The 19427-nt window shown below is 38.3% G+C and overlaps 1 long non-coding RNA gene across 10 annotated transcripts in view; it reads left to right on the top strand.

Annotated features, from left to right (window-relative positions):
* LOC147915384 (uncharacterized) overlaps positions 1 to 19427 on the top strand; it is a 388885-nt gene that overhangs the window by 184679 nt on the left and 184779 nt on the right. For 8 of the 10 annotated variants that reach the window (XR_015553987.1, XR_015553980.1, XR_015553983.1 and 5 more), the window contains one exon: positions 16844 to 16962. The exons of the other annotated variants lie outside the window; for them this stretch is intronic. This is a non-coding gene — a long non-coding RNA (uncharacterized LOC147915384). The remainder of the gene's footprint in view (positions 1 to 16843; positions 16963 to 19427) is intronic. 10 annotated transcript variants of the gene reach the window in all.

Below are 19427 nucleotides of genomic sequence, written 5' to 3' on the forward strand. Positions count from 1 at the left end.
TTTCATATTTCTGATTCTATGTAGTTCGGCTTATTGCATGAATGAATGAATGATTTTTCTAACTCCGCTGTAACCTCTTTGAGACGGTATCTATTAATTTTTCTGAGCCTCAGTTTCCACATCTGTGAAATAGGTTACTTATAAGCACCAAGAGCAATGGTTAGCATACAGTAAGCACTCACTAAGTGTTGGTTATTGTTATGAACATAACTTTCAGATAATGTTTTCAACACAAATTTTTTGTTTTGATTATATTAAGGTAACTACAATGGCTACTTTATGTGTTTTATTCTTTCTGAACTCCTAATCTTCCTTATTTTTAAAAGGACTCTTCCTCCATTATTCTCAGACATACTTCCCTGGGGCCATTTACCTCCCACTATAAAGCAAATGAAGCTAATCTCCTAGGCTTGAAGTTGATTCCATCTAGACTAGAGAGAATATGCTAATCACCTTTGCTAAGTGCTTTTTGGCCAAAGGTGTGAAAGCCTGATTCTGTATGGGGGAAAAAAATTGAAATTCCAGTCTTAAAATTTGTGATTATGGAATTTTCATTTTGAAAGGTAATAGTATCTCAAATTTAATGATAATTAATTTAATTTGCGGTGGATTGAGCATAAGTTTTCGATGGCCCTGTTGGTTGAGAGAACTAAAGGCATATGTTTTTGTGACATAGTATTTAATTTTCTTACATTCATTTTAATTTCTATAAAAATAGTGCACATCTTTTTGTCCCCCCCATTGCAGTGGCATGTTTCTGTGGATGTTTAAAGCCATTCATTTTCAGAAAGCACAGACTGTTGTAAAGAAGGGTGCTTAAGGCTGTCAGCCTCAGTTTCTTCGTCAATGAGTATCACCCTGGCTGCCTGCATACCTCCCTGGAGTGTGTAGATGAATGGCTCTGAGCTTGTAAAGTACTTTGAATTTCTTGGATGAAAGGATCTCTGTAAGTACAGGTCTTATGAAGGTATTATATGTGGGCTTTCTAAACTGCTGCACAGCCTGTTTTGCAAGAACACTAATGCACTTCTGGGTTTGGAGTTGTAAAAAGATGTATGTTCAGAAGCCTCAGGCTGCATCCTGTGAGGTTCCTAAGGCATGTGTCACTGCTTGCTTACCTCTAGCACGGATTCTCTCTACACTACAGGTAGCTACAAGCCCACACCCGTAGAGCGACCATTTGGACTTAAAATTGCCTGCGTTTGGCTCCTGTAGTGTGGAGGAGAAAGCCCAGGATGTTAGGAGAGAGGATGGGCAGTGTGTTCCTGGACCTGTGGCCTCACCTCTTGGGAGCCTCGGGGGTGGGGGGGGGTGGCTGTAATAGTGACAGGAGAGAGCACACACACAATTGCTTTGAAGTGGTGGAGTTGAGGGGCGGGGCTTTGCTCGGGGAGTGACACTGAGATGATGAAGGAACTGGATTTGAGTCCTGGCTCTTCCAGTTACTGACCTTGTGCCTGTAGGCAAGTTGGTTAACTGTGCTGAGCCTCCGTTTCCCTTCATTTCATTGTGGTGCCCGGTGCTGGCAGGTGAACGCAGGTCCACATATCATATATCTAAATATTTAGAAGTTATAAATTAAACTAAAAAACTGTCAAAATATTTTCAGAAATTCTCCTATTCTGACCAATACACCTTTATAACAACCTTGTGGGCCAGGTTTGAATTTCCAAATTCTTCCGAGTTCCATGCCTGACCTGGTCGCGTAAGCAGCAGCATGGACCTACTGCGCATGCCTGTGGACAGCTGAGTCTCCATGTCCGTGCTCCGTCCACCCCATCCTGTGGGCCTCGGGGTAACCTATTGAGGAGTGTGGGTCGCCCTTGGGAGAGTATCGGGGGGACAAATCAGCACAGGCCTCGTAAGTGAGCTTGGGCTGTTTGAACTGGGAACTTGAGCGTCCTGGTTCCTGGAACATGACCCAGGAGGGGATTTTGGGCTCCTGATGGGCATGTGCCTTTGGCCATGGACTCCTGGGCATGCCGGGGTAGAGGCTTCTCTTGCGTAGAACTAAGGATGGTTCTGCATACAGGATTGGAATGAGCATTCATTGCAAAATACATATGATTGGGCATTTATGAAGTGTTAATATCATTGAAAAGACATTTTTTTTCTAGCAGAAAAGTTTCAGCTTTCAGTTCAGCCCTCATCATATCCATATTTAGCAATGATGAGAGTGAGAGCTGTTTTCTACCTGGTAGGATGATGTATTTATATTCCTTCTATTTCCAAGACCTAGCATAATACTCTGTTTTCACTTAGCATTTAATTCATTCATTTGATAACACAAATTAAATAAATATCTGTTACCTCTTCTTTCCTAAGCATTATCGTAGGCATGTTGGTAATGGCAGTGAGTAGACGCAACTTCCTGGTGGAGGAAACAGAAAATAAAAGGGATAAATGTGTAAAATATGTAGTTTCCTTGAGGATGGCTTACTCTCCATTTGTTTATTCCATTGATAGATATAAAATGTGCCCATACCCGGGACTAGACACTTTGTCTCCACCAGAGAGAGAGAGAGATGAAAGGAAGAGTGATCACAAAACGAGAGTGTGGTGGTATTAATTTATGTGAAGCTCTGTTAACCGCAGGAACTACTCATACCCTTTGGAACTGATGTCCTAGAATTCTTTTTCATTGCAAGTTATCTACTGTATTTAAGGCATTGTCCTAGGCTCTATGAGAGGTAAAACATATTAGATGACACTTTAGTCCTTAAGAACTTAGAATCTACTGGAGGTAATATGGGGAAATTTTAGAGCAGTTCTTGTTGTATGCGAAGCACTTTGAATGTTAACAATTTTTACTTGTCTGCCTGGGTCCCTGTCAACAAAGTGAATTCTGCTCTCCTTTCCTTTCCACTCCTGTCTCCTTCAGTGAGGTGGGGAGAAATCTTGTCTGAACCAAGTCACACAGTGGGTGTGTACTGAAAGAATTCTTTTCAGTGCCCTGGAATGCCGTCCTTGGGATTCAGCCGACTTCTCTCAATGGGGACTCAGACGTCAAGAGGGCAGTAGTATAATTACCTCCACTACTCTGAAGCTGCTGAGAAGCACATGCTGAATGTGGGTGTAAATTTATTGTGAAATTTAACAAAGGAAAAGTCACCTCCTTCTTTTCCTTTCTTCCCTTCAACTTGAATTGCATTTTAAAAGTCCTTCTGTTGGGATAAATATATGTTATTTGATCTGCTTTTAAAAGGCCTATCCTGGTTTGGGGTATGTAAATACCTTCCTGAAGCAAATGAGATGCTTTGGCTGTTCACACCCCTCTGTGGTGGCAATCACGCTCTACTTCTTGGTTTTGATAATTAAAAATAAAATAAAACAGCTAGAAAGAAAAGTATAAAAATTGTGGTGAGCCATGATTTTGACAGTCAGGGACTTCTTACCCGGTTGATAAAAGGGTCAGACAACCTTCACCAAATATTTATCACAATCAGTTACTCACCTTGGTTGATCCCTGTAAATGTGATTCTTCTGTTATGTTTACTAGAATCTTTTTGCAGACGTAGGTTAATTTTTGCAAATGAGTTACAAAGGGTGGGGAACTTTCTCTGTTGAAGAAATTCAGGAAGTGGTGGCAGGAGACTCAGTAGAAAGAAGATTGGTAAATGCAATTTTATGATTTTTCTTATTAAAATGAATGTGATTTTTAAAAACCTAAAGCAGTACATTTTGGGGTCTATATTTTCTCCTTCAGGAGAGACTCCATGTACATAACCTTCTTTTTCTGGAAACTGTAGTGATGGTTGCAGTTCTATTTCTAACTAGTTATATGATCCTGGGCAAGTTTCTCAACAGATCTGGCTCCTCTCGGTAAAATGAATGTTCTGCTTTTTGATATCTAGAATTTCTTGCAGGTTTAAAGTTCAGTGATGAAATAGAATAAAAGGCTACACATTGAAGCTACGTAGTGTTTCATAACCATGGCTAAGTATAATCATTGAAGAACCTTTTTTTTTTTTTTTTAATTCACATGCCTGGGGCCTGTCTATGAATATTCTGGTTTAGTCAGTCTAGAGTGGGGTCTTGGGATGTGTATTTTTAATAAAAGTTCCCCTAGAGATTCTTCTGATGCACAGCAAGTGTTAAGAATGACCACTTTGCTCTCAGTAATTCTAAAATGGGGAGGGTAGTATGAGTCCTTGAGAGTTTGAGAAAGCTATGGAATTTTTCCTGAGAAAACTGTATATGTACACAGATTTTAAAATTTAAGGGCGTTCACACGCTCCCTGTATTTAACAAATCTTGAGTTGAGAGTCCCTGATGGAGAGGTTGCTTCTAGGACTGTGTTTTTATGAACTACTAATCAAATACATAATGGCAAATATGATAGGATTACGACTACTGATGTGTCTGGTATGAAATTCCGTTGAGAGCCAGAGACACAGGAATTTGTGTTGAAACTAGGAAATAGAGGAAATAGGGGATTTTTTTTTTTTTTTTTGATTTTGCACTGGCCTTATTTACTGAGATCTGACCTTTCTGATAAGTTTCATGACTTCTTTGGAATGTGAAGTTGGGGATACTAATATTTGCCACCAGGCAATATTTATTTAGTGATGTGAGAACCTAGGGCATTAGTTGACTGCAAGTGTGATTATTAACAGGACCCAGGAAAATGCTACCAGAAATAATGGCACCTTTGTTATCACAGTGATTTTTTTTTTTCTTTCCCCAATAGCACTGAAGGAAAAGTGATATTTGTTATCAAATCAAGCAGGGAATTTACAAATGATAACAAGTTAGAGAGGCTGCATTCTTTCTAGTATCTCACTCTTGTAGTCACAAATATCTTTCTCCCATGGACTGATAAAAACACTTGACCAGGGCCATAAATTTGCCCTGTCTTTTATCACCAGGGCCTTCGGAAGTCTGCGAACAGCCTTGACCTCCTCCTGTTCTTCTTTTATTGAAACGATGCTTATTATGTGGTGATAGTTTTAGGAGGGCAGAGGAGAAACAGTAAATAAATCAGCAGAATTTCCCAAGAAAAGATCGTGGCCTTTTGGAGGGCAGAAATGTATACTTTTTGTGGTGGTGATGGTCCTCCCGCTGACCCCAACAGCTTACATAAGAGCTTTGTGCACAGAAGTAGATGGGAGTTGGATTGGCTAAGAGTAAGCATTAAACAAAACAAAAGCAAAACCCAACTTGTCAGTGTTTTCTAACCAGATTTCTGCTTTTTTCTTGTTGATAATACTTGCCTTGATTGCTGTTCACTATTTAGGCAGGGGCACAGGCATCGCTGGCCTCACTTTATAACTTGGTAGAATTGCGGTCTGCAGTGATGGAAATGGAGTGGTTAAGAAGAACTTAACTTCTTTACTTTGCAAGTGCTTAAATGATATTTTATGGCACCCTCTAAATTATAGAATCCTTTGTGGACTAGGTATTCCCATGTGTATTCTGGGCTTAGCGTTTGAAATGCCAGAACTGGATACACAGATTACTCTCTCGCTATCCAGAGTGGAAAGTGTTATTTCTGTAGGTCGTTAGAAGTCTGTAGTTCGGCCCAGGGGAGGGTATACTGGGCTGGGTTCTGTCTGCAGTCCAAGCTTCCTGTTACGCTGTAGTTGACCTGAAGCTAGCAGCTGATATGACATCATCTTGGGTGTTGCTGGCACATTTTTCTTTTCTCAGTAGGTCTGCACTAAATTATTTTTCCTTTTCAAAACGGAGAGACTTTTGGCTTGCTTTGCATACCCTATAGGTAAGTCTGGCTGTGATGAGTGAGGTATTGTCCTCCTGTTTATTTCCTTCCAAGGAAGTGTCTGTTGACACGATATACTTTTCAATCATCTTTATTATAGAGCATCTGAAAAACCTTTAGGGCAAGTCAGGAAAGCCCCGCAAAGCAAATTCTCAGCCCCTGAAACAAGCCTAACCAGACACCAGCAGTTCATATTATTGTATTTCTAGAGATTTCTCTAGTGATAATGAGACCTCACAGAATATTAAAACATTTTGTTTAGAACTGTGTATTAGGAGGAGTGAGCAAAAGTCTCCAGGTGTTGTTTTCACTGAGTACATCAGTCTTGTCAGGACGGCGGTACCATGCGGGATCACTTTGCTTAATGCATAAATGACATTGCAAAGCCCAGGTCAGCCTGGGGTTATTCGGGGCTCCCAGACCCTTTGTTCTTTTCCATTTCCGGGCCCCTCAGGATCTTTTACAATACTTTGCTATCAAAGGTTTCTGCTAAGAAGGCTATTAATAATTTCAGTTTCAGGGGCCAGCCTGGTGGCATAGCGGTTAAGTTCTTGCGCTCTTTTCTGTGGCCCAGGGTTCGTGAGTTCAGATCCTGGGCGCGGACTGACGCACCACTTATCAAGCCATGTTGTGGTGGCGTCCCATATAAAGTAGAGCAAGATGGGCACGGATATTAGCCCAGGGCCAGTCTTCCTCAGCAAAAAGAGGAGGATTGACAACAGATGTTAGCTCAGGGCTAATCTTCCTCACCAAAAATAAATAAATAAATAAAAATAAAAGAAAATTTGAATTTCACATGCTTTAGTGGCATTTGTTTTTCTAGATTCTGGCAGTGGGATTCAGTACTTTCCTGGAGCCTTGGCCAGGTATCTCGCATACCCTGTGTTGGTTCTTGAGCAGCTAAAATTTGGCGGAGCCTTCCTGTATTCTCCCCCTCCACTTCAGTCCTCCTGCTGGGGTTTTGCACACTTAGATGGAAGCTAGTTGGACTTAGATGCCCCAAAATAGTCATAAACAAGGACACCTTCATTTTGCTTGGATTTTGTAATTCCTGCCTCCTTTCCTAGTTCTGACTCTTCAACTGCCTTCTCACAGATATCAAAAGCGATATGATTTCTCCTTACCACACTTATTTCTGAAATATTGTAGTCCTGTATTTTATCCTTACACCACCTGCTCCAAGAGGAGTTAATAGCCTATTTGTGGCATACAGATATATTTACCAAAAAAAGCAGAGGGGAGGGAAAAGGCTATGGGTGGGGTCTAGAGGAGAGAAGTGCTCAATACGGATGAGGGGTGGAAATAGCTTTGGGGTTTTGGTTAGAACTTGAGTAGAAGAGCGTTGCTGACTTTGGGTTCTGTTTCATCAGCTGTTGGAATCCTACCCAGGCTGGAGTGGGCAGGCCTTTTTCTATTTCTCTTCCAGAAGTGGAGTTCAGTGTTGATGGAAGAACATTGCATAATTATTGGCTTTTATGATGATCATTTTAGAACAGTGGTTTACAAACTTTTTGAAACAACGGAAACTTTATGTATAATAAAACTTTAAACCAGTTTTTAATCAGTGCTCCTTTGCCAAGGAAGCATTTATTTTAATATGATAAGAATATATTTTCCACGTTTGATTTCATCTATTTCCAGAGACTTCAACCTTCATCTAAATCACTGACTCCTAAACCTTTGCCTCCAGACTCTTGATTCTCCTAAAATCCTCATTCTTGTTTTCACAATACTGCTTTAAGTCTCCATCTAGTTATCTAGGAGATACATCACGTTAAGCATGAACATGTTCAAAGCTAATCCATTATTGTCTTTTCCCATTTTTTTTCTCTTGTATTTTCTATCTTGAGAAAGTGTCCAAAGTTAGAAGCTGGGATTCACCCTTGACTCCTTATTCCTCCCAGCCAGTTTGGTCACTAAGTCTTTTATGTTTTATCTGCTAAATATCCCTAGACTCTGTCTACCCCTCTCTATTTCCATGGCTACTGGTTTAGTTTAGTTTCTTATCATTTCTTGCTAGACAACGGCAATAGATGCTACCTGTCTCCAGAGTTAGATATTTGAGGAAATTTCTGATCACTTCTTTCTCCTGCCTCAAATCCTCCAGGGTGTACAAGACCCTTCCTAAACTGGTCTTTCTAAGTCCTTCTCCCACCTTAGCCCTTCTCATTCTGTGTTGAAGTTGCCCTGACTTCTAGCGTTATTGAGGAATAATGCTTTTTCATATTCTGACTAGTCATGGACTCATCCTTCTCTTGGTTCCTCCTCTTCTTACTTCCTCCTAGAGACTGTCCTACCTACTCAAAGGCCCAGCCCAAATGTCTTCACTGTGACACCTCTGTCAGTATTCCTTTGTCTGTGGCCTCTTTGTTATAGCAAATATCATATTAAATTGTGATTGTTTATGTGTCTTTCTCCTCACTGAACTAGGTATTTCTCAAGAGTAATGGCTGTGTAATGTCTGGCACCCAATAGATAATAAATATTTACTGAATGAATGTAAAATGAGAATGGATGCTATGAGTGTTACATCTTTTTAAAAATTTTTATGTGGATCATTGTAAAAGTGCATATTTTATGTCTATTAATAATGCTCACGCTATTTGCTTTTTGGCATATTTTCCTTTTGCCTTTAAAATAACTATGTCGCCACTGTTGGAGATGAGAGTGTAATTTGAAAATTCAGAAACACTGACATAATACACACTTAAAATATTAAAATATGCCATAACCAACTCCTCCATTTGACAGAATATCTCAACCCTGACCTATGTCGTTATTAAGTCAAACCTTATTTCCTCTAGCTTAAAAGTCTCTTAAATGTCTAAAAGTCATTCACATTTCAGGAACTGAGATCCTTTCAATCATGGAATGTCTGAACTTATCTGAGGGTAAGAGGAAGTTGGATAAACTGGATCAGCTCAAGCAGAGAGAATCTCAACCTTGATTTCGTTATCTTTTATAGCACTGACTCCTTAAATGAATATTGCTGTTAATAACATTGCAAGATGATTAACAGACAACTAAGGTGAAGGGGACCCTATTGACAATAGTAATAGTTTTTTAGTGAGTTATGAGCAACTAATTAAGGAATAGTCATTTATTTGGTATGAGTTTACAGTTCCAGAGAATGGTTCCAATGGTTCCTTAATGTTCCACACCAATATTGGCAGTATTATGGTGGGCATCGAGTAGGTCTAACTTGTGATTTCCAAATCACTAATTCCAGAGACTCAACTCTCTCTTGATTTTTAATGAACAGTGGGCTTAATTAGATATGATTTTAAATTTTTCAAATATTATATATAAATGAAACTAAGAATGTCCGTGTTGAATTTTAATTTCCAAATGTTTGGAGATTTTCCTGTTATTGATTTCTAGTTTAATTGCAGTATGGTCTGACAATATACGATGTATGATTGCAATCTTTGAAAGTTAGTTGAGGTTTGTTTATGGCCCAAGTTATGGTTTATCTTGTTGAATGTTTCATTTACTCTTGAATGTGTATTTTGTTGATGTTGAATTGAGTGTTCTGTATATGTCAACCAGATCCATCTAGTTGATATGCTGTTTCATTCTTTGCTCTCCTTATTGATTTTCTGTCTACTAGTTCTAACTATTACTGACAGAGGAGTGTTGAAGTCTCCAACTATAATTGTGGATTTATTTACTTTTTATTTTCGTCAGCTTTGCTTTGTGTATTTTAAGCTCTGTTGTTAGGTGCATGTACATATATGATTGTTATATCTTCTTGGTGAATCAATTCTTTTATCATTATGCGATATTCTGTCTTTATTCCTGGTAATTTTCTCTGCTCTGAAGTCTACTTTGTCTGATATTAATATAGCCATTCACCCCAGTTTTCATTTTTACTTAAAAAATCTTTTTATTTTGAGGTAATTGTAGATTCACATACTGTTGTAGGAGTGGTCTCTACAGAATTTCCTCTGATGGTAACAGCTTATAGGCTATAATACAATATCACAACCAGAAATTAATGTTGATACAAATCACTGATCTTATTCAGATTTCTCCAGTTTTACATGTTACTTGAGTGTATGTGTGTTTAGTTAAATGCAGTTTTATCACCTGTGTAGGTTTATGTATTTACCACCACAGTCAAGATACAGAGCAATTACATTACCACAAGGATCCTTCCTGTTGCCCTTTTATAACCACACTCACCTCTCTTCCCCCTACCCCTAATCCCAACCCCTAGCAACCACTAATCTGTTCTCTATTTCTATAATTGTCACTTCAAGAATGTTAGGTAGGGGCTGGCCCCATGGCTTAGCGGTTAAGTGCGTGTGCTCCGCTACTGGCGGCCCGGGCTCGGATCCTGGGCGCGCGCCGACGCACTGCCTCTCTGGCCATGCTGAGGCTGCGTCCCACATACAGCAACGAGAAGGATGTGCAACTATGACGTACAACTATCTACTGGGGCTTTGGGGGAAAAAAGGAGGAGGATTGGCAATAGATGTTAGCTCAGAGCTGGTCTTCCTCAGCAAAAAGAGGAGGATTAGCATGGATGTTAGCTCAGGGCTGGTCTTCCTCTCACACACACACAAAAGAATGTTATGTAAAGGAATCATACAGCATATAACCTTTTGGGATTGGCTTTTTTTCATTCAGCATATTTCCCTGGAGAGTCATCCAATCTGTTGTTTGTATCAATAGTTTGTTCAGTTTTATTGCTGAGTGGCATTCCAAAGTTTAATTTTATAAGAAACTAAACATTGTTTTGTGGCTTTCCAGAGTGGCTGTATCATTTTATAGTTCCACCAGCAATGTATGAATGATCCACTTTCTCTACATTCTTTCTAGAATTTGATGTGGTCACTATATTTTATTGTAACCATTCTGATAGGTATGTAGTGATATCTTAATGTGGTTTTAATTTGAATTTCCCTAATGGCTAATGATGTTGAAGATCTTTGCATGTACTTATTTGCTATACGCATATCCTCCTCAGTGAAATGTCTGTTGATGTCTTTTGCCCATTATGTAATTGGATTGTTTGGTTTTTGGGCTTTCTTTTAATTTTTGTTTGCATTATATATTTTTTCATCCTTTTACTTTTAACCTACTTATACAAATATATTTGAAGTGAATTTCTCATAGATAGCATATAGTTGAGTCATTTTTTAAATCTAATCTGGCAATCTCTGACTTTTAGTTATTGTGTTTAGACCATGTACATTTAATATAATTATATATTTGGATTTAGGTCCACCATTCCATTATTTCTTTTTTGTTTCCGATTTTTTTGTTTCTCTCTTTCACTTTTCCTGTTATATTTTGGGTTATTTGAACATTTTTGGTATTCCATGTTAATTAGTTAATTGTGATTTTGACAGTATCTCTTCATATAGCTTTTTTAGTGTTACCCCATTGATTAGAAAATACGTATTTAACTTTTTAACATATTTTAAAAATTTATATCTTATCACTTCATTTGGAACATAGAAGCCTTATCCTATAGGTCATTTTACACTTCCTCTTTGATGCCATTGTTGTCTTATCTGTAACATCTACGTGGATTGAAAATCCATGGCACTTTTTGCTTTCAACCATAAAACACATTTTAAAGAGCTCAAGAGGAGAATAGTCGATTATATTTATCCAGATGTTTATCATTTCTCTTATTCTTCCTTTGTTCTTGTTGTTCATATTTCCTTCTAGTATCATTTTTCTTCTTTCTGAAGAACTTCCTTTAGTAATTCTTTTAGAGCAGGTCTGCTCTGAATTTTTAAAGTTTCCCTTCATCTGAGAATGTCTTTATTTCACTTTTATTATTGATAGATGTTTTTACTGAATATAAGATCTGAAATTACAATTCTTTAAAACCTTTGTGCTGCTTTCTTTTTTCTGGCCTCAGTGGTTTGTATGAGATATCCACAATCATTCTAATTATTGTTTCCTTATACATAACATTTTACTCTGGCTACTTTGAAGATTATTTCTTTGCCTTTTTTTTCAGTTGTGGCAAAATACACATAATAGAATTTACCATTTTAACCACTTTAAAGTGTACAGCTCAGTGGCATTACTTAACAATCGCAATGTTGTGCAGCCATCATCACTCTCTTGTTCCAGAACTTTTTCATCACCCCAAATGGAGTGTCTTTAGCAGTTTGTCTTAGCATGGATTTCTTTAGGTTTATACTGTTTGAGGTTAGGTCAGATTCTTGAATCTATAGGTTTATCTCTTGCCATAGTTGGCAAATTTTCCACTCTTGTTTCTTCAAATATATTTTTAACACATGTTTTTGTCCCTATATCCTTCAGGGACTTCTATGACAAGAATGTTAGATGTTCTGTTATTAAATCATATGTCTCTGAAGCTCTGTCCATTTTTCTCAACCTTGTTTTCTCTGTTCAGATTAGATCATTTCTACTGATTTATCTTCAAGTCTACTGACTCTTTCATCTGCCATCTCTACTCTGCTCTTGGGTCCATCTCGTGAATTTTTAATTTGATTATTGTCATTTCCAGTTCTAGGATTTCCATTTGTTTCTTACATTTTCTATTTCTTTGCTGAGACTTTTTATTTTAACATTTGTTTCAAGAATGTTCATGATTGGTCATACATTTATATAATAGCTGCCTTAAAAGTCTTTGTCACATAATTTCAACATCTGTGTCATGTCGGCCTTGGCGTCTGTTGACTATCTTTTTCCTGTGCGAGTTGAAGTTCTCATGGTTCTTGGTATGTTGAGTAATTTTGGAATCTATTTTGGATATTTTGAAGATTACATTATGAGACTCTGGGTTGTGTTTAAATCCTATGAAGAAAACTGACTTTTTTTTTTTTTTTTTAAAGCAGGCAATTGACCTGGTTAGATTCAGGCTGCAAGTTCCAACCTGCTTTCAGGGGGCTATTATTTCAATATCAGTTTACTCTTCGAAGTCATTGTGGTACTCTTTGGTTCTGTTCTGGGTGTGCACCACCCAGTGGTCACTCTGACCTGTGCAGTCATCCATCTGTTAGTTCAGTTCTCAAAATCTCTGGTATGCTAATTACAATCCAATCCACACATTTTTGGCTTGGTGATGATCCCTGGAATTCATAAAAGATGTTATAGGGTCGCTTCCCTGAGCATCTCCGTCTCTGCAGTGTCTCCAGTACATTTCAGTTCTTTAGAATTCGCCTTTTCAGTTCTCTAAGACTCTGCTGTATGCTTCCCTGTTTGGGCCTAAGCAGCAGGAGGACACAGAGTAAAAGAAGCAACAGTAGGTGGCCTCAGCCTCTTGTGATCACCTCCTCCAAATGGATAGAAAGATTTCCCTCCCTCAGAGTTTTCACACTTGCTGATCTCCATTACTGGTCACTGCCAAAGAATTGCCTGGGGGCAAGGGCATGGGAAAACTGGCAAATGAGGGAAGAAACAAAGAACAAAATTGGAGGATTTCCACACTCCCATGAGTGTCAGGAGTCCCCTTTTTTGTTCCATGAGCCAGAATTAGAGGACTTCTAGAACTTTCTCCATCTTTACCACAGTGCTCATTTCTAGGTTTCTGGCTATATTAAGTTCAGGCCAAAGGTTATTGCTGGAAAATAAATGGTAAACCCACTGCCGGTTTGGGGTACTTTAGATTCCAGTGGTCTTCTGTGAGTTGCCTGCTGCTGTTTACTTTTCAGAATTTTCATAGCTGCTCTATGTCATCTGTCCAGGTTTTCTAGGTCTGTTCAATGGAAGAGGTGGGTGAAGTATGCTTATGCCATCGTACCCAGCACCAGAAGTCGGACCTAATCCATATTGATTTTTGAATAAGAGGGGGAATGGGTTTTTTCTCTCCCACACTAAAGCAATCATGTGTGTGAAGTGTGAAGACTGCATTAATTTCTATACTGTTCATGAGTTCTGCATGGTTTTAGGTAATCAGAATTACCGTGAAAAATAGTTAGGTTTTTATGTATATAGGAATATGGGAATTTAGGTAAGGGGACAAAATCAAAAAGACATGTGTTATATGAGTATGTGTGCATATATACACTTACGTAATGATTTTAATAAGCTTAATTAAAATCAGGCTAATCCTTCAGTGATTATATAATCTGTCTCCAACTCAAGGAGCAGCATGCTGTACTTAATGTCATTCCTATTCTAAAGGATAAACTTCGGTAATCCAAGAGAGTATGAATCTCTGTCAAATGTTTGAGATGAAAACTTTAATTTTCCTACTTCACCATGTTCCATATTCTTGGCAGTTAACAGAGAGGAAACTCATAATAATGGTAAAAAAAAAAAAATAGCTAAAAGGAGTTAGTGGTAGAGATAGAAAACTATATTTTGTATAATAAAATTTAGCCTATTTCCAAAAGGGATCAAAGAGGAAATTCTGCGTTGTGACTCTTAGTCATGGGTCAATCAAGGAAACAGAACTTATTTGTGTATTTCAAGCAGAGAAGGATTTAATAGAGGGAATTAGATTACAATTGTTAAAAGGACTGGAGGAGCTAATCCAGATGAGGGACTGCAGGAAACTGTGATGGCTACTGCCAGAGTCTGTGCTTGTCTGTCCCAACACTGCCCAGTCAGTCATCACAGGACTCCATGGCCCGATGCTCCTTCCACTGCAGGAGCCTGTGTCATAGGACTTGGCCCGAGTCTGCTGCTATTATTCCTGCCAGAGCCAAAGAGAAATGGATTCTACTGCCTCCAGTTTTATCCAAGGGCCTTTCATTGAAAGAACCTAAACCTAGCATCTTACTGGCAAAGGAATCTGAGAAATGTAGTTTCTCAGGCTTCAAGCCCCTATGATAGGGTTAGAGCTTAGAAAAATAGGGGATGGTACTAATTAACCTAAATGTTTATAGTTCATCGACATGTTTGAATTTGTTTTTATCATATAATGTGTTGTCTGTAAACAATATTCTAAGCTGCTTGAGGGTAAGAATCAGTTTCATATGCTTTGTCACTCCATAAAGCATAGCACTGAGCCTTGTGCTTGCTTAGTGGTCTTTTCGTATAATTGTGACCAAAACACTAACATGCCTTCAAATGAAAGACTGATGTTATTTACCCCGCGTTGTTTCCAGAGCCATCAACTAAAGAATGTGGGGCCTTCTCCTCTTTAGTCCCTGGGGCAAAAGCCAGAGAAATTTAAGACTATATTCCATAGGATTCCTGGGCTAAGTCATCAGTTTATCACATTTATCTACCTTTTAAAGAACAAAATTGTCTTTCTTACAAGAGGAAGATTTTGGAGGCACGAGTATATACAGGTCAATTAGTAGTTACCCAGTAACCTCACAGCTCCTGTTCAGGGGAATTGTGTGCATTTCCTATTTAGTGAAACAGAGAGGAAATTTCTCACTCACCCTCCCAGCTATGGTGAAAAAAGATCAAAGCATTCTGCAGTAAAAAACAACAACAACCACAAAAAAACTCTTATTTTTTTCTAGTCTAAGTATAACAAATAAGTTTAAAAAATTTTAAAGCAAAAAAAGTCACTTAAAACCTGGCTACTTTAAAGACTGTAAGACATTTTGGCATATTTCCATCTGGCCAGTTTTCAGTCTTTTTCTTTTATGGTTAGTTTACATAGATTATTAAAATTTGATGAGACTTTTTATTGCTATGTGATATTTCAGTAATTAGATATGCCATCATGTACATTTCCTCATTGTTGAACATTCCTTTTTCATCATTATAAATAATGCTGCATGACATATGGTACCTAAAATTTTTCATATTTGTCATTTCTTTAAGATAAAGTTCTATAGGCAGAGCTACTGGGGTCAAGTAAATCAAGCATTTGTTTTCCTTTAGATTTTAAGTAATTTTTCTTTAAAGTATAATGTATATGCAGAAAAGTTCACAAATCATAAGTATACAGCTCAATGAACATTACAAATTCTCGCATAGGCAGCACTGGAATCATTGCCAGCACCTCAGAAACCATCCTCATGCCTTCCCTTGGATTAGTTTTGCCCGATTTTGAACTATATATAAATGGAATATCATTGTTTGTATTCCTTTGATTTTGGCTTTTTTCCCTCCCTCCGTTCAGCATCACGTCTGAGACGTTCAAAGATATCACATTTATTTTAGTCACCATATAAAATGCCATTAAATGAATATAGACTGTTCACCTACTGGTAATGGACATATGTTGTTTCCAGTTTTCAGTATTATGAGTAATGATGCTATGAGCATTTTTGTACACATCTTTTTTTTCCTGAGCAAGAGTCATCCTGATAACATCTGTTGCCAATCTTCCTCTTTTTTTTGCTTGAGGAACATTAGCCCTGAGCTAACATCTGTGCCAGTCTTCCTCTGTTTTGTATGTAGGTCGCCACCACGGCATGGCTGACAAGTGGTGTAGGTCTGTGCCTGGGATCCGAACCCACGAAGCTGCCACTGAAGCAGAGCACGCTGAACTTTAACCACTATGCCACGGGGCCGGCCCCCACAAATCTTTTGATACATATGTGTGTACAGTTTTGTTAGATAAATGCACATCCACACAAACACACATGCCCTAAGAGCAAAATTGCTGGGTTATGAGGTTTTCACATATTCAATTTTAATGGGTGTTGCCAAACAGATTGCTCCACATCCTTATCAACATTTGGCATTATCAGACTTTTTCATCTTAGTCATTCTGGTGAGTCGGTAGTATCTCATCATGGTTCTAACTTGCATTTTCCTGTAATGGCTAATGAAGTTGACAAGCTTTTCTTATGCTTAGTAGACAGTTGAATACCCTCTTTGAAGATCTTAAATTTATTGCCAATTTTTATTGAATTTTATTTTTTTGACTTCTAAGAGTTCTTTGTATACTTTGGAAATGAGCCCTTTGATAGTTATGTGTGTTACAAATATCTTTGCCCACTCTGTGGTTTGCCTTTTTGCTCTCATAATAGTGTCTTTTGATGAATAGGAGCTATTAATATTAATATACTCAAATTCATCACTCTTTTTCTTTATGACTAATGTCATTTGTGTTCTGTTTAAGAAATTTTTTTCTATCTCCAAATCATGGAGATATTCTCTTGTGTTATTTTCTGGAAACTTTGTTGTTTTAAATAATTATGTAGATCTACAATCCCCCTGGAATTGACTTTAAATATGCTGTGAAATAAAAGACCACTTTTCTTCTTTTTTTTTCCACAGATGGATATAAAAATTGAACCAGCCATTTGTTCAAAATATCATCCTTTCCCAAATGCCCTGCAGAGTCACCTTCATCATCAATCAACTTCCCACCTACATGAGCTCCTTCTCATCTCATGGTAGAACATGAGTTGCTATTTATAACTGACTTCTCCTTAGACTGGTTATCTCCTTTGCTTCTCTTCCCCTCTTGCTGGACTCCATACACTGATTATCTTTGCAGTCTTTTATTGTAATATTTTAGTTGGAATACAGACCAAAAATAGGTAGTATTACCACTTCTACCTGGCTTCTTTATAAACTTGGCATTCAGGTTATGTCTCTGTATATGTAAAAATGGCTAACCAAGTAGGCTTCCTTAGCATTTCCAAAAAGCTCGTGTGCTGTGATTTACTTTTCATTATTCATTATGTGTGTGTTGACTCAGAAATAATTTCAAGCCCTTATTTTTAGCTATTTCTTCCTCCCCCTAAACTTTTCATCAGAGCTGCGTGAAAGAAGAAAGATGGACTAATTTAACATGATCTTGCCTTCCCATTACCTCTTTCCGCTGTTTGGTAAAGGCAGTTCACAATCAGTAATATTATCAAAAATAAAAGAGGTGGGGAGAGTTGTGAGGAGCTGGTGAGGAAAAGGAGCAGAGGATTTGACTAATCCCCAAAGTAACTACCTCTTCTGAGATAATCTGGAGCCAGCTTTGAGAGTGGATTAAGATTGCTAAGAGGGGTTTCTTTTAGGAAATTGACTTTAAAATGATCCATTTTCCAAGAATATGTTTGTATTCTCTAATTTTGCCTTTGGAAACCTTCAGATAGCCTCTCTGACAACCAAACATTAGCGCTCCATTTCTTCTCATATCCTGAGATGAACTTGCAGAAAAGAAAGCTTCATTGAAAACTTGTCCTGAGGTTGCTACATTTAAAAAATAATTATGAACAATAAAAAGAAAGAAGGATAAACATTGCACATAGTGCTTTAGAAAGAAGCGTTAACATCTTTTAAATCTGAACTAGTTGGCCAGTGTGCATGCATATTTTTACTAAAGGTTAACTAAATTGTTTAGACATCTCTAATGGTTGAACGTCATCTGATGTACCCAGCTGATTAATGTGCTGGATTTCTGGAGAAAATCCCTTTAATTACTTATTATGAACTGAGAGTGGCTGATTTTGTGAAATAAAGTTGCTGTACGAAGTTCTTGGCAACCCAGGGAATTAACAAATATCAGTCTATACCAGAAAAAAGAGCTCTTGATTCTTGGAAATGCAGTGGAACTCAGTTCTCTAACTACTGTTGGAGTAACACTGGCAATTTACGAAGTCATTTTCCCTTTTATTTGCTTCTACAATCATACAACAATGCTATGAGGACGGGAATATTATATGTTTAAAAGGAAGCAAGGTGGGCCTGCCCAGTGGCATAGTGGTTAAGTTTGCGCGCTCCGCTTCAGTGACCTAGGGTTCGCAGGTTTGGATCCCGGGCGTGGATCTACGCACCGCTTGTCAAGCCATGCTGTGGTGGTGTCCCAGATATAAAGTAGAGGAAGATGGACACGGATGTTAGCTCAGGGCCAATCTTCCTCGCAAAAAGAGGGGGATTGGCAACAGATGTTAGCTTGGGGCTAATCTTCCTCACCAAAAAAAAAAAAAAAAATCTAAAAATAAAAGGAAGCAAGGAGAGGCTCAGGGATTTCAAGGACTTGGGCCCAAAGGCATTCAAGTAGAAAGCTGGTAATAATAATAGCTTTTCCTTGAGTGCTGTTTCCTGAGAACTTTTCTAAGTGCTTTATACATATTAAATTTTTAAATCTTCACATTAGTCCTATTAGGGAGGTACTATTATTATCCTGTTTTACTCATGGGGATGTTGAGGCATGGGAAAGCTAAGTAACATATTCAAGATGCTGGTAAGAGCAGAGTGGATGTGAACTGAGCCTGGGCTGTACCCACTGTACTGTGCTGACTAGGGCTTGAACTCATGTTTTCAACATCAAGTTCAGGGCTCTTGCTGTTTCACAACAGTGCCACAGGGTCATATAATATAGCTGGTGATGATGGATGTGGATTGAGATACCCCGCTCTTCACTCATGGTGCTAAGTTGGAATCGTAGGTCCCGAATCAGACATTTCTGCTCAGTGCCTAGCATAGTGGTAGGGATTGAAATGTCTGTTGAAATGATTTGAATTCAAAACTGTGTCCATTTTCTCCCATCTCATCTTTGTTTTCGCTATTTACCAATGCAGTCCCCTTGCTGTTTGTTAGACACTGTCTCGTCTCACCCTCTCTGTGTGGTTACTCATGTGTCCTTCATCGCAGCTCTGCCTGTCACCATCCATCCATCCATACAGAAGGGCCCACCTCATGCTGTGTCTGTGACATTGAGATCCTCACTGCCTTTCTCATTGCCCACAGAATTCATGGTCCTTATTGCATGTTTCCACATAGACTCCTGCTATATCCTGTAATGCTTATGGGTGTGATGTTGTGTTGTGTTCCCAAATCCTAAATTTCAGGCTGCCCAGTGATGACTTTATGCCTTTTATTTTCACGTTCATGAGCCTGTAATGGGAATCTTGATTCTGTT

Source organism: Ceratotherium simum, chromosome 13, assembly GCF_057802395.1.
Source record: "Ceratotherium simum simum isolate JZ-2026a chromosome 13, ASM5780239v1, whole genome shotgun sequence".
Taxonomy (NCBI): domain Eukaryota; kingdom Metazoa; phylum Chordata; class Mammalia; order Perissodactyla; family Rhinocerotidae; genus Ceratotherium; species Ceratotherium simum.